The sequence below is a fragment of the Triticum aestivum genome, chromosome 4A, assembly GCF_018294505.1.
Source record: "Triticum aestivum cultivar Chinese Spring chromosome 4A, IWGSC CS RefSeq v2.1, whole genome shotgun sequence".
Lineage (NCBI taxonomy): Eukaryota > Viridiplantae > Streptophyta > Magnoliopsida > Poales > Poaceae > Triticum > Triticum aestivum.
Genome location: NC_057803.1, coordinates 668,379,574 through 668,395,216, shown reverse-complemented (window position 1 = coordinate 668,395,216; position 15,643 = coordinate 668,379,574).

The following is a 15,643-nucleotide window of genomic DNA, read 5'->3' as shown; positions in this document are numbered from 1 at the left end:
GAGAAAGAGGCGAACATGTTGCGACAGGAGGTGAAGCAACAGGGGGAGACGAAGCGAACAGGCAGCAGGCGAAGAGGTGCGCCGTTTGGATTCAATCTCCACTATAGCAAAAATGTTTCAACTCCCGTGTGTCCGTTCGTATACCCGTCATGCGTGGCAAAAATTTAGACCTATGATTGGCTCATTCCCGCAACCCGTGACACGTTGTGATGAAGCGTGGGGTGGCGAGGCGGACGGCGAAGGAGGAGCGCGTGTGAATTTCTCTCTTGTTCTCATGCTCATACATGTGAGGAAACATCCTCCCTTATAAGGAGATCCAACTCCCACCAAACTAGCAACGTGGAATTAAACTTTGGTTCCACCTCTTGCCTTGCACAAATGGGCTGAGTGGGCCTCTAGGATTTATTAGGAATTGCTGAAATTGTTATTGGGCTGGCCCAGAAATAAAATAAATTCCAGCAATCCCCCACCAGATCCTAGAGGCACATAGAATTTGCATTTAGTTTCAAAACACTGTTTCATATTTCGTTACTATAGTGGAGACTGTTTAGTTGAACTTCCACCTAGAACTCTATGCTACACTAGTAAGCAGCTTGAATAGTGGACTAGTCCTTGAACTGCAAGTTTTCTGCGAATCTAGCTTCACACAAAGCCTTAAACTTCCACCTAGAACTCTATGCTACACTAGTAAGCAACTTGAATAGTGGATTAGTCCTTGAACTGCAAGTTTTCTGCGAATCTAGCTTCACACAAAGCCTTGACAGATACATGGATACTGTAGGTCTTCCTCGCGGGTGGAGCTTATGCGTCATCCGAGACCTTTCATGAGTTTATTAGAGAGCGCCTTACTCTCATAGACTGTGATGTTTAACAATCAGACTCATATAGATGCGTTCTTCAAAATATGTTCTGCAGGACAAAATTTCTGCTTCAATGAGCCATTTAGAACACATTAAGAAATACATCAACCTGGCATGCAGACAGCGTCGGCCCTAAGGGGGGGCAGCAGGGGCAGCCGCTCCGGGCCCCCGAATCCATGGGGCCCTCTCCCACGTACACAGCTAGCGCATAGCCCAGGCCCAATGAGAAAAAGGACACGGACGCACGTAGCCCATGGCCACGTCGTCATGTTTTCTTCCGGATCTGGTTCGCCATGATTTCGACAGATTCCTTTTCGCCCCGATCGTGAATCGCAAGCCAGCGATTCCGCGCCTCGTCCAGGTCGTCCTGACCATCGACCCCATGCCCCTAACCATCGACCCCATGCCCTGCCTCCGGTGTACTGTTGAGCTCTAGGACCGATTCGTCCGTGCTGTCAAGCAGGTTGTAATCCAGACATTGCGGAGATTGATCCATGCATGCTTGTTTCCGTCTAGATGTCGATAATTTATTGCGTTTTCAGTTAATTCATGGGAGTCAAGGGTCTCACTATAATTTGAAACTTTGAACAGGCAAATATTATTATTAGGATTATGGTAGTCAAGGGCCTCACAATCAACATCTCAAGAAACATATAATCATCTTCAGGTGTGTATGCATGGTACAGTTACGTATCCGTTCGGTCTCATATGTGGTCTGATATGTGATTCTATTTATGTATCTCATAAATTCATGCTAGGGAAAGAGTTGGTGATCACTCGATCACGGATGGCAAAATTATAGTACTACTAATATCTAGTACTCCCACTGTAAAGAAATACAGGAAGAGTACTTACTAAAATTGACTTGCATATACATACTTCGGTTTTGTATCATCTTATTTGAAAAAGTTGGATGAGATAGACATGATTTTGTGAGAATCATGTCCTCTTTATTTAAGTAATAGTGTGTGATACAAAGGACACTACGCGGAACTGTAAATCACACACGACGACCAATTTCATCTCTCGGCGCGCTAAGATGTGTGCATCTTAGTTAGAAGGTTTTCTCTCGCAAAGAAAAAGGATATCTTCGAACTCGTTGTTTGCCGCCATAATATCCTCCAAGGTCTCCCAATAATGACACCATGAACCATTATTGAGGGTATTGAAAATGTAGATACAGCTCTAGCGATTTTCGCTTCACGAACGAGCAATCGCCATCAAAAGCGCTTCCTGTGACAACCAATGCTTCCATTGTCTGAATCTCCTTGAGACCGCTACCACTGCAGCTTTGTTGTGTTGCTTGCTTGCGCAGCTCAGCGCAACATATAAGTTCACCGTCGCATAACCAGCAGGACAATGTGTAAATGATTGTGCATTGTCAAATGCTAGAAGAAAATTTCTAAGGGCCCCAAGATTTAGTTCCGCCCCGGGCTCCCGAAGTCTCAGGACCGGCCCTGCATGCAGATTACGAGAGTATTGCTTCTTCATGGAGTAATATATTGTTTATAGTAAGGATACTCTCCTCTCAGTTGACCAACAGCTTGTCTTCCACATCTAATTAATATGATCTTCGATCACATAGACTAGGTTACCACAGTGAACAACTCATATTGTGGGTCTCATACACATCTCCTTCGATGCATTATCTATCACATTACGTGATAGACCCTTAGTAAAAAGATCTGCCAGATTTTCAGACGTTTGGATGTAATCCAATGCAAAAACTCCGGAGTTTTTCATTTTTCTGACAGACTTTAACCTTCTCTGAACGTGTCTTAATGACTTCGTGTTATCCTTTGAGCTGCTAACTTTCGTGATCACCATTTGGTTGCCGCAGTTCATAAGGATACCCGGTACAGGTTTCTCAACAACTGGCAAGCCATTCAAGAGCCGGTGAAGCCAATCTGCTTCAACCATAGTTGTATCTAGTGCTGTTAGTTCTGCTTCGACTGTTGACCTCGTTAAGATAGTCTGCTTGCAAGGCTTCCAAGAAACAGCGCCACCTTCATGAGTGAATACATATCCGCTCGTGGCCTTTATCTCATCAGCATCTCAGATCCAGTTTGAGTCACTATACCCTTCAAGCACCTTTGGGTGCCCAGTGTAGTGAATTCCATAATTCGCAGTGCCTTTCAAATAACGCAAAACTCTCTATAGAGCTTTCCAATGCATATCTCCTGGTTTTGAGACAAACCGGCTCAATTTGCTAACAACAAAAAAGATGCCAGGTCTTGTAGAACTGGCTAGGTACATAAGCGAGCCAATAATCTGAGAATATTTCAATTGATCTCTAGCAATTCTTCGATTCTTTCAAAGAATTACGCAGGCATCATATGGTGTTGGAGAGGGCTAGCATTCACTATAACCAAAGCGACTCAAGATCGTTTCTTCATAGTGAGATTGAAGCAATAATCCCACCATCATCGTCTCTCAAAAACTTGATATTCAGAAATGACATCAACCACTCCTAAATCCTTATATCAAAACAACGAGATAGGAAATCCTTGACCTTCTTAATAACATTCAGATTTGTTCCGAAAATCAGTATGTCATCAACATACAAGCAAAGGATAACTCCCTCGCTCCCACCATGATGATAGTACACACATTTATCAGCTTCATTTACAACAAAGCCTGAAGCCGTTAAAGTTCTTTCAAACTTCTCAGTCCACTGCTTGGGTGCTTGCTTAAGTCCATACAAAGACTTCAGCAACATGCACACTTTCCCTTCCCGACCATCTACTACAAACCCATCTAGTTGTTCCATGTAAATTTCCTCGTCCAACTATCCATTTAGAAAAGCAGTCTTAATATCCATTTGATAAACGAGAAGACCATGTGAGGCAGCTAGTGAAAGTAGAACTCGAATAGTGGTCAGTCGAGCCACATGTGAGTAAGTATCAAAGAAGTCTACACCGTCCTTTTTGGGTATAACCCTTAGCCACGAGCCGTGCCTTGTACTTCTCAATAGTACCATTAGGCTTAATTTTCTTCTTGAATACCCATTTGCACCCTATAGGTTTGCACCCATAAGGACGATCAGTTATCTCCCAAGTTTCATTTGCCAAGATGGAATCCATCTCACTACGGACCGCTTCCTTTCAGTAGTTAGCATCTTCACATGCATAGGCCTCTGAAATAGAACTGAGAGTGTCATCTATTAGATAGACAAGAAAATCATCACCAAAGGACTTTGCAGTCCTCTGTCTCTTGCTCCTAGTAGGAACTTCATTGTTGTCCTCCACGGGATTTTCAAAGTGTTCCATCGAAATGACAGGTTAAATAATTATAACTGGTTCCTGTTTCGATGAGCTAGGCATCTTCTGGTTAGATGAGGTAGACATATCCTTCATGGGCAAGATATCTTCAAAGAAAGTCGCACCATTCGACTTCATGATCGTCCCGACATGCATGTAAGGTATCTCAGATTTTACAACCAAAAATCTATAACCAATGCTATGAGAAGTATATCCCAGGAAAACACAATCCACAGTCTTTGGTCCTAGCTTGCGCTCCTTTGAAATTTGCTGAAAAATCATCAAAAAATAGAATTGATGTGTATTCATCAAAATTTAGAATAGAAGTTAAAACAATTTCAACCAACCATAAATCCGTGCCAGATGGATACAAAATCCCACGTTGTGATAAACTGCTTGCTTGGTTTTACATCAACCAAACATAAGAAAATAAGTTTATCAACTAAATCTCTCTAACACATGCAAACTCAAATAGAGTTAGGTGATCCTTTATTGCACCTTTGACCGAACCCTCCAAAATGAAAAGGAGGTCGACATCTGCACAGCCGGTGGTGGTTTTTTGCCTTACCCGAATCTCTTAGGCTTCGGCCACAGACGTCTGGATGAATTGCAATATGTGGCCAGTTCTTGTACTCCGATAGTTAGCTTGTAGTCTACCATAATGCAGCTCAGTTTGTAGAATTCGGCACAATCTATGGTCCTATATTCCTAGATCCTTGTAGACATTCAGTTTCAAGTGATAGTGTTCTTTTTATGTCCTTTAGAAACGCCCCCTCCCCATGGATTAAGTCTAGTTCATGGCAGAAAGAGGAATCACAGTAGAATAACTATAAGTTGGTCCGCAAGTGGGGAGGTATGATCAAGCAATGCTACATTTCCAGTGTATTGAAATATGCAAGGAACGTATGGCAGAGTTTTATTAACCATCTACAATCAAGGAAATAGCAACAATGAATTTCTGTCAGCTACATTTTATCTATAGTTGAATCATATAGTCTGTTACTGTCCAGAAATAACAGAACAAACAAGGAGAAGCATGCACCAGTTAATCATTACGATTAAAAAACCGACGAGAATCATTGTAGACTGAAGCACGCAAACAAATGCTAAGTTTGCAAGGTTGAAGCAAAGCTCTGCAATGGTGTCCATAAAAAAATAATATTATTCTGTCGCTAAATGTAAGTGCGAGCAAAAATAGTAAGATAGTGATTGCCTATTCAAGAATATATTTTAAGGTGAAACACTACAGTATAAGTAATTATGAGTGTTCTTCTCTACACAACTTTAATTAGGTGTTTGGACTTGTAATGGAACAATTTCCAGTTTCTTCGTTACGCACTATACATAAGAAAATGAACTTCTGTGACATGAATCTATTTTTCCCTTTTGCTATAACAATCTGCCCCCACATCATGGGACCCGCTACAATACAGGTCATCAAGTTTATCAAGAACTAATACAATATAAAGTAGATTTCTTAAACTAAAATTTCTTAATCAGGAGAGCCGCAGCTCTCATAACTCGGACGCCTCCCAAGGAACAAGACACACCATAAGCCCTCCACGGCTGCAAGCGATGCATCGAGCGGCATCCTCCAACCGCCAACAAGGCCACAGCGACCGAAAAGACCAGATCTATTGGGGAGCCAGCAAGTCGAGAAGAGGTGAAGCGAGAGCGGACCACTGCCGGTGACGGGCGGCCCGACCATATCACCGCCACCTCTCCCAACATCGCCCTTGCAACGCCCAACCTCGGCTCCCGGCCTATATCTGCATCTGGTAGGTACCGGACACGCGCCCGACGTTGAGAGGTGCTGGAATTTCCACAACCTGCCACCGCAAGTGGACCCAGGGGCATCGACACAAGCAGCTCGCCAACAGTCAGACGCTGGAGCTTATTCCGCTGCTGCCATGAACGACCCCGGCACCACCACTCTGGACTGCCACTTCATCGTTGCTGCAACCTAGCAGGTTGCTGCTATCCCCCTGAGCCACCCGCCGTCGACCAAGGGGCAGGATCCTAGTGGATTCTACCAGAGATCAGCGGAGGTGTCCAATACCCCATCGGGATTTCTCCCTGCATGCCACCCCCGCACTACCAGAAGGCCGGAGCCATGTCTGCACGCTACCGGCACTCGACCAAACGCAACCCAAGGACACCCATCCCCGACGCGCCACCACCACCACCACCCTCTAGCGCCGCCGGCCAGCCCCCAAGATGCCACCAACCACCATCGACTGGATCTGGGAAGTGAACCGCAGATCCACCGACTACACACCCCGCCTCATAGCGGCGAGCCATCGTGCGACAGGAGTGAGGCTGCGGCAGGAGAGACCCCCCAAATGTCGGAGAGAAGTTCGAAGCCACGGAAGGAGAGCCACACCGCGCCATGGCAAGGAGGGCGAGCCCCACGCCGCACCACCCCTGCCACGGAGGAGAAAACGACCCTCCTGCCGCCAATGCCCACCGGCGGCAGCGAGGCAGGAGGGGCGGGAGGAGCGGCCCTTGGCCGGCGGCGGGCTAGGCTCCCGGGTCGCCCACCGGGGGAGTGACACGGGAGACGTGTTGAGGAGGTCTCCGAGCAGTCTAAGAATCACCTAGAACTAGCTCGAAGCAAGAAGCCACCGCCATGAATCGTTGGTAGGTCTGGGCTGCCAAGCATTCTCTAGGAGAACTAGTGGTCCTTTATCCGGGCGCGGACGTTTGGTCTATGGGGACATGTGTCCCCGTTATCTAATGCGTCAGTTCCTGCCTCGCGATTGACAGGTAATGTAGTGCTGCCTCATATACGTTTCGATGGGAAACTGGTAAAGTGCAGTATACATGACAGGAATAGTGCTGTACTAGTATTGGAACAGGTTCGGACAGGATCTTTTTGAACAGACGAAGCTTCTTGTATCGATGATGAATAAATGCAGTACAGCTGCAACACGGCACCTGCTGTTTGCCAAAAAGAGTTTTCTGTCAGAGTGCTTTCGTGAAAATTTCTTTCTCACTGCGCGATTAATATGTAACAGCTTGTGGAAGTAATTAAGTAAAATCGCCAACTCTTGCAACGTTTGTTTGGAGAATGGAAATGAGTATATGTTTGTGCATAAAAAATCTTAAACATGTCACTGATAAAATAATGGATTGAGGGGAAATACACTTGTGTTCCTTTTGTGCAACGTACAGCATTATAGATTATTAAAATAAGTTTAATGACTGGCTTGAAGTGGTACAAAAGAATGTACTATCTAATCTAGTTTGTTATCTAGTTACAGCATAAAAAATAGCTAACGTTCCTTACAAATGATAGTTTTGTCAATTATTTGTACATGTTTTTATTAGTTAAATGTCAGAACGTTGCTTATCTTCTAGCAGTGAATGAATTGAAGGGAGCGCATATGATATTATTAGAATAAGTACAACGGAGAGACCAAAAATAACACCCACAGTCGTCGGTTTCGTTACACGCGGACTAACGAGGAGTTAGTAGAACAGGCCGAATGATTCCCTTATCGGCAAAACATTTTCGGCCCAAGTTATCGTATTTGATACGTTGGCGCGAAGGCCACCCTCACATACTGTTAGATAGCCACCCTCCATATTCGGAAATCTTCACTCCCCGGGGCAGGGATTCCATATTAACCCTAGCGATGGCAGATAGTGGCCTTATATCGCAACTTTAGACGCAAGTCGAAGTTCTAAGACCCCCTATGTTATGTTTCGTGCGTTCTCCGGGAGTCTGCGGAGGTGCCGGATGGCCAGCGAAGGCATCGCGTCTATATGATATTGCAACTCCGCGGAGTTACACCTAGACCAAACAATCCCTCGACGGTACCAAAACGACACATAGGGCGCATAAATCGCACATGGGGCCGGATCGTATCGCGGGGGCGTTGAGGGGGCGGTAGGTTAGGGCACTTTTGTCGGATGTGCGGAACCGGACGTTGTTTAGACGCGTGCTAAAGTGTTATATACTTATTCATGTCGCGCAGTTAAATAATTTCGGGACAGCATTGTGGGCATGCGCCGAACCAGAATGTCAAGTAGGCGTGTGTGTCGTGTTTGAAAAAGAAACGGACAAAATCGCAATCCGGTTGTGTCCACCCGTTGAGGGAACAGTAAGAGAAATGTTTTCTGTAGTGTGTCGTGATAAAATAACCAGTTGGCTAACAGTGGCTAGGTGGTGGGGTGGTGGGGCAGTAAATTGTGGTTCATTTTCCAGATTTATTACTCTCTTCCATGCAAAAAAAAGATTTATTACTCTCTTTATCATCCGAAATTAGTTTCCTGAACATGTGAAAAAGTAGCGGTAGTTTCCAAAATGTCTGGAGTAGTTATTATAAAATCCCACGTAATCCGTTTCCTCTGGTTTCAAGTTTGGAAACTGTCCACGAAAAGTGCGCACTACGCCACCATCACCATGCAAATCCAACGACCGTACAAGTTTCCATCCAACGGTATACTATTGGTCTGATAGGACCTTTTTGCACGCCCGATGCGCTTGTCAGAGTAGATAGATATCACAACTTTGTTAAAAGAGACGACTGACTTCTTCCTGGGTTTATGATTAGGTAATTCGTCGATCAGATATATTTATTTGTAGACAAAAAGATACTAACTAAAAGTCAGTACAAATAACTTCGAAAGAAATATAATCACATTATGAAGCAAGTGAAAAAACATATCGGCACGGACTTATGGAAAGGAGATGTGATTATGTTGTGTTAGCATGGAGGAAAATGTAATTATATAAGAGACCAGAATGTTTTTTTGTAATGTTTCCTACACTATCGGAATGCAAATAACTTAAATTATATATTTATAACAGCAACGTTCCTGGGACATTCATGGTAGTAAAAACAGACATTAGTCCTGTTTTCATGCAGTGTAATCACTAAGACTTTAGTCTAAGATAATCGCCAAGTGTTTAGTTCGCTCGCAGTAAAACAAGTGGAGTGCAGTTAATTCTGTGGTTGTTGGTTGGCCATCCTTTAATTGAAGCGTCACTGGCATTGTGGAGGGTAAGCTACAGCACGGTGGCAGTCCATCCCATAAGCTCTACAGGGTCGTCCCTCCAAAGTCAAGCAAACAGCCGCCGCCCTCTGTCTCAGGGCGAGGAAGACAACTCAAGGTGGTGGCTGCAATGGCGGATCTGTCTGCATCTAAGGTAAGAAACATCAATCTTTCTCATTTCGCAAGTATACAGGAGTAGAACTGTAGTTCGCTTTCTTCACTAACTGCTTCGAATAAACTCTCAGGATGTAGTAGATGTGGTAGAGTCGGCTAAAGCAGCACATGAACCAGATAAAACATCACTGCTTAATCAAATCCCCCGAGTCGCCGACTAAACTTCGCGAGAAGAGTAAGTACCTAATCTGCGTGATGGCCATTGACCTAATTAGCAGTACAGACAAACCTTTGTGATAAAGCAACAGTAGACAAAGATGGACAGTAGCTTTTTGCACTGCACGCAACGTCAGGGACAGTTGGGGAGGAAGTAAATGGGTAGATGAGTGTGGGACAGGGTGTGCAACAGATCTGGAGGAATCAAATACCTGAACGGCAGCTGTAGAGAACGTTGCAATACCAAACGAGAAGACATAATTATACTAAGGGCAGCGATCTGCGCCGGCGCACCGGCCCAACAGTTGGGCCGGTCGAGGCCCAGCCATCCGATGCGGTTTGCATGGACCGCTAGATCTGCGCGCATACACGGACTGAAGCAACCGTTGCAGCAAAAAAGAACAGTTTTGTTGCGACCGTGTACGAACAACCACAGCAAGGAAAACAGGCGAGCTGGATCCCCCCGTGACTGCCCGTCCCCAATCCGCGGCGGCGGCTAGATCCGCCTGTTATTCGTTCCCCGCGGCCGAATCACGTCGACGAGGGGCTCCCCCACCTATCAAGTCGCCTTGGGATTGCTTTAATCATGTCTTATATACGTCATGACCTCCTTACCGCCATGGATTTGGGCTCGAGCTCCGTTACGGCCGGTCGAGGTTGCAGCTCGCCGCGAGCCCGTAGCAGCTCGCCGGCGACCGGTTGCAGCATCCGCCCCTGCCCCCCGTGCTGGATCTCGCCGCCAGAATTCACGGAAACCCGTGTTGGGTCACAGCTCGGCCGTGATGAATGTAGCAAAACATTATGCCGGTTGTAGCAAAAAACGATGCTAGTTGTAGCAAAACCGCGACGTCGGATGTGTTTTGTAGCAAAACGTGACGCTAGTTGTAGCAAAATGCTATGCCAGTTGTAGCAAAAATCTATGCCGGTTGAAGCATGTAGCAAAATTGCAGCATTTTATCATCTTCTTCCACCTCCAGCCGTCGCTGGTTGAAGCTTTCTTATTTTTATAGTGTCTAGTTGTAGCTTTCTCTCTCAATGGTTGGAGCTTTTTCCAACAACCGTTGAAGCTTTTTTACCAAAAGTTGTAGCTATTTTTTTTAGCAACACTTGGTCAAGGCTTTTTGTGTCATTTCGGTTGAAGCTTTTTTAATCGAAGGATGTAGCATTTCATGTCAACGGTTGTAGTTTTCCGGCGATGGCGCTGACCGCTTGTAGCTTTCTCTACATCCGGTTGAAGCTTTTCATCTAGGGGATGAAGCTTTTTTTAAACGGTTGCAACATGAGGGGGTGCGACGATTCTGCAGAAGCCTCCGGTGTCGACCATCGCCGTCCGGCTCGTCGGCGGCGAGGCAGAAGCACGAGACGTGTGGGAGTTGCAACCGCTGGGGATGGGGATTGGTCAACAGGCTGCATCCAATGGCGAAACGGGCTGTAAAGCATGGCGGGGTGAGATCTACATCCATGGACGCGCGAGGGATTCGACCTTCCATGGCCGACGGCGAGATATGTGCGCGCGCACTACAGGAGATGAGGATGGGGGCGATATCCGCGGAGCTGCAAGACAGAAATGAGGCGAGATTCGCGAGATCCGCAGCGCCACATGGTTGCTCGCGACTGGGTCGCGGCCTGCGCGCGTGGACTGGACCGGCCGAAGCTTCGGCCGGTGCCCCGGCCCCAAACGTTTCCCTTATACTAATAGGCAGGTGCGGATGACCGATGAGATTCCGGGGACAGATGTCCCCAGTAACCATTGAGTATTTCCCTCCTTTATCCTCAGTAATTTATATCTACGTGGGTCCACTTGGTGTCTACTTCGGTTTTGGTGGTGGGAAATTTAGATGGTGACCTAAAAAAGTTGGGGTTGTTTCGTTGGTGACTTCACATGTTTGCCTGACAGTGGTCGGAGCAGTCATTAATTTCTGCCTAACAAAGTTTGAGAGCACGTAGTTTGGTTTCGTGCCTGCATGGGAAGCTTATAAAATAGTTTGCAGGGTATTCGGATTGTAACAGTGCGGCGAATAAATGGACGATTACGAAGGTGACTGTGCATGCGCTTTATCCTGGCCTTCCATTTTGTAGGCCTAGCTCGAGACAGGCCATGGAAACGGGGCTCAGGGTAGCGGCAACCGGCAACCGACAAAGCATCATATTTCACTCCCTCCATGCAATTATCTATCGGGTAGCGACGAATTGGCTAGCCGCTTTGTGCTACCTGCATGCCTCAGACCACCGATTGGTGTTGCTTCCCTTAACCATCCTAGGGTGGTCTAATAGCGAGGGTTTATACCCCTCGCTACTGCTACTTACTAGTAGCGTGTGTTTTTATCCCTTGCTACTACTAAGTTGATAGTAGTAGCGCGGGTTTTTACCGCTCGTTACTACTAAGCGGTCTCTACCGTGCCCCCCTTCCCCCCGGACTGCCATAGTAGTAGCGAGGGGTATAAACCCGCGCTACTACTAAGTTGATAGTGGTAGCGTGGTTTTATACCCCTCGCTACTACTAAGTACGAGGTAGGTGAACTTCCCATATCCTCGACCGAATCCCTCCTCTCTCCCTCACTCTCCCCCCTATCTCCCATTCCCCTTCTCCAACCCATCCCCAAATTCGGTGACCTCCTCTCCCTCGGCGTCTCCCGATGCGGACGACGGCCAAGTCCAGGAGGAGGAGGCTGCCGCTGCCGGGGCTGCCGGGTCCGGCATGGAGGGCGGCCAACAGGGCTCCGCGGAGCTGGCCAAGGACGGTGGCGGTGAGAGCTCTGCTTCCAGCGACGCACGCCGCCGACTCATCTCCCACCACGCGATGCGGTAGAAGAAGTAGCAGCAGGAGGAGAATGAGCACGAGCAGCTTCATCTAGGTTTTGAGCGTTGGCTCCAACTTCGGCGGCCACCAGTGAGTTCCTCCTCCTACTCCTCTCTATCTCTCACTTCCTCATTCAAATAATTTTCTCTTTTTTGTAGCAGCAGTAGATGAGAGGTGCGGGAACGAGTTGGGTCGGGAGCCACCATCACCATGACAACTTCATCCCCTCCAGGACCAGCAACAACCATGGTTGGAGAGGACGACGACGCCCAGCAGGAGCAACCATGGATGGAATTTATTTTTTTTAATTTCCAATTAGTTAGTAGTAGCGCGGGGCCTTGACCCGTGCTACACCTAAAGTAGCGCGGGCGTCAACCACGCTACTACTATTAGAAGTAGCAGTAGCGAGGATTATACACGCGCTACTGCTACAAGTTAGCTATGGCGCCGTATCAGTAGCGGGGGTGCCCGCGCTGTTGATACACCCAAAACCCGTGTTACTGCTAGATTTTTCCCTAGTAGTGTGTACTCCATTCACTCCACGTACGGACTAGGCAACATGCCAATCCAACCCATGCCGCAATTAATCACGTACAACCCTACTCAGTCCAACCTGCACAAGTTCCATATGTAACCTGGGTCTGCTGTTGTGCCACTTTGGTAGAGGCTCGTGTTGGGTTAAACTGTAACCAAACGAGTCGCTGGAAATTTCAAAGCACGCTGCAGGACTGGCCGGATGGCATGAGGACACCCACCAAACTAGCCTTAATCCCTGATGCCTCTCAGGCCTACCCAACTCATTAGGTCATATGTGATCACTAATTCTTGAATATATGGCCACTAGAGGTATATCACTAAGAGGCTTGGAATGAACTATGTTCATCCTTTAGGAATTGCTTATGTGAAGGTGCTTTGGCAGCGCACCGTGATGTATATATCAGATTGTGCAACTGCAGTCATCTCCAAATTTACCACATGCACCACTTTGATTCGCTATCTTGCATTTTACGGTAGATTTATATCTTTACTGTGTCATATGCTCACATGTCTTTGATATGATTGTACACGTATGGACCATGGACAATGTTATAATGGTGTGCACCCACCTCTGGCTTCTGCTCCTAGTTAGTAGTTACAACGTAGACTACATGACCAAACACATACGTCTCTTAATTCACTCAATAAATTTTTGGCAGCGGTTGGTGTACAGCAGGATATACAGTCTCGGTCACCTCTCCTTGCAAAGCAATGAACACCAACTAAGATTATCACGCGGCTAGATGAAACAAATCCTCCCATTGCTTGCGGATTTTTCCTTCTAGGATACAATGTTGACTAGTTGGCAGAGAAAAAATTGACCCCAAGAACTGGACAAGACAGGCATCACCTCCATTTGTCACTCTATTGCTGCTCCTTGTAGTTCATTTAATCTCTTAGTTCATAGGAAACTATTTCTGTCAACTTGGAAGCATAGGGCTGTAAAAAAGGCAGAGCATGAATTAATCATTCATGAATTACATGGTTACCTGCTAATGTCACCTTCAGCTGGACAATTAATGTACCGGCTTGTAATTTGGACTTTTGCCGACAAATCTGGCAATGTAGTAAATCAATTCAAAGGAAACTAAAGTAGGCATGTGACAATTTGAAATCTTCAGTGCAAACGAAACCAAACCCCATTTAAACATAATGATTCCAAGAGGCAGTTTACCATTGACAAATATACGTACGTGAGAACATAAACAAACTGGCAGCAGGGCTGCGATGTGAAGTTATCTTTGAATTATACATGATCAAATTTTCCCTGCAATTCTAGAAATAGATTAATTTTTTTGACAAAGTGTTCAGGTTAACGAAGTTTCTTCCCTTATAAACCATAGCGTAAAAAAATATACACAACTCAGACATCGGCTCCGTGTACATATTGCGGTTAATTCTAACATATGTGTGAATACTAAATATTTTCGAGAATAACATGAGTCTCCGAACATACTGAGGGTAGGTGAGGAACAGAGGGGTCGGATGTTTAGCATGGTTGAGTGATTAGAAAAGCTATCAAGTGTAATCAGTGACGCCCAATGATATTAGCTAGACAACGTGTGTCAAATTACTTGTGCCATCAGGGTTCTATGATTGAAAAGTACAAATTGCTTGGTGATGCAGTCCAAGGAAAGGATGCTAAAATGGGTCTAAAGAAACTCCTAGTCTTCGTCTCCCTGTTGTTAATAGTGATGCATGGAGACAAAGACGAGACGAAGACATAATAAACATAATGTGAAGCTTCTCCTCGTCTTCGTCTCCCTGCGTTGTTAATAGTGTTGTTTTGTGTTGTCCACTACGTACGTGCATGGTTTTGGTGTTAACTGGCGAGAGAGGACACTTGTGTCATAAGGACTGATGTCAGGAAGAGAGCACCGGAGAAAATGCATGAGAAGCTCTTGGGGCCTTTTTTTACTTTATATCACGTTTTCATCGCTTCTAGTCCCGATCAGGGCACCTGTCAGCGGCCCATTTGACCCGTTGGGTTCGAATGGGAGGAGATCAATCTAACATTCTCCCTCTTGATCTCAACTTTACTTTTAACCTTATACTTTTTAGTTTATTTGTTTCATCACATATTGATACATAGAGCATGTTTCATGTTCACATCTTAATCGCTGATAGAATAATACAGTTATGACATACGTTTTGTTTAGAAACAAATTTTGTTCCCTTTTGGCCTCTTATGATCCAGGAATCATAAGGTTTTCCCTTAAACCCATGCCGGCTAAGTGTTCCTTGAACACATTGGGTGGTAAGCCTTTCGTAAGGGGATCCGCAAGCATACCCTTTGTCCTTATTGCTCTAGACTTATAGTGTGATCCTGGATTTTTATCTTTCACAAAATAATACTTTATCTCTATTGTTTTGGCGGCATTACTCAACTTGTTGTTGTGAGCATAGAATACTGCGGGCTGGTTGTCACAGAACGTCTTTAGTGGTTTGTGAATACAATCTACCACTTTCAAGTCGGGTATAAATTTCTTTAGCCATATCGTCTGCCTCGTGGCCTCGAAGCATACTATAAATTCTGCATACATCGTGGATGATGCAACTATCGACTGTTTGGAGCTTTTCGACGAAATAGCTCCCCCTGCGAGAGTGAATATGTAACCTGACGTGGATTTTCTATCATCTCTGTCCCCCGCAAAATCTCTGGTCTTCTTGCTCCAGCCGCCCAAAGCAGCACAGGTCGTGCTGCATGCTCCCGCCTCTCGTGGCCGGCTATGCTGCCGCGGAGGCCTCACCGCCCCCTACTATTCCCACCGCTGGCCAGGCCCTGCGGCGACGACAGCCTCACACTGCAGCTGAACCAGTGAACCCTCATACTCCTCTCTGCGCGGGCTTCCACT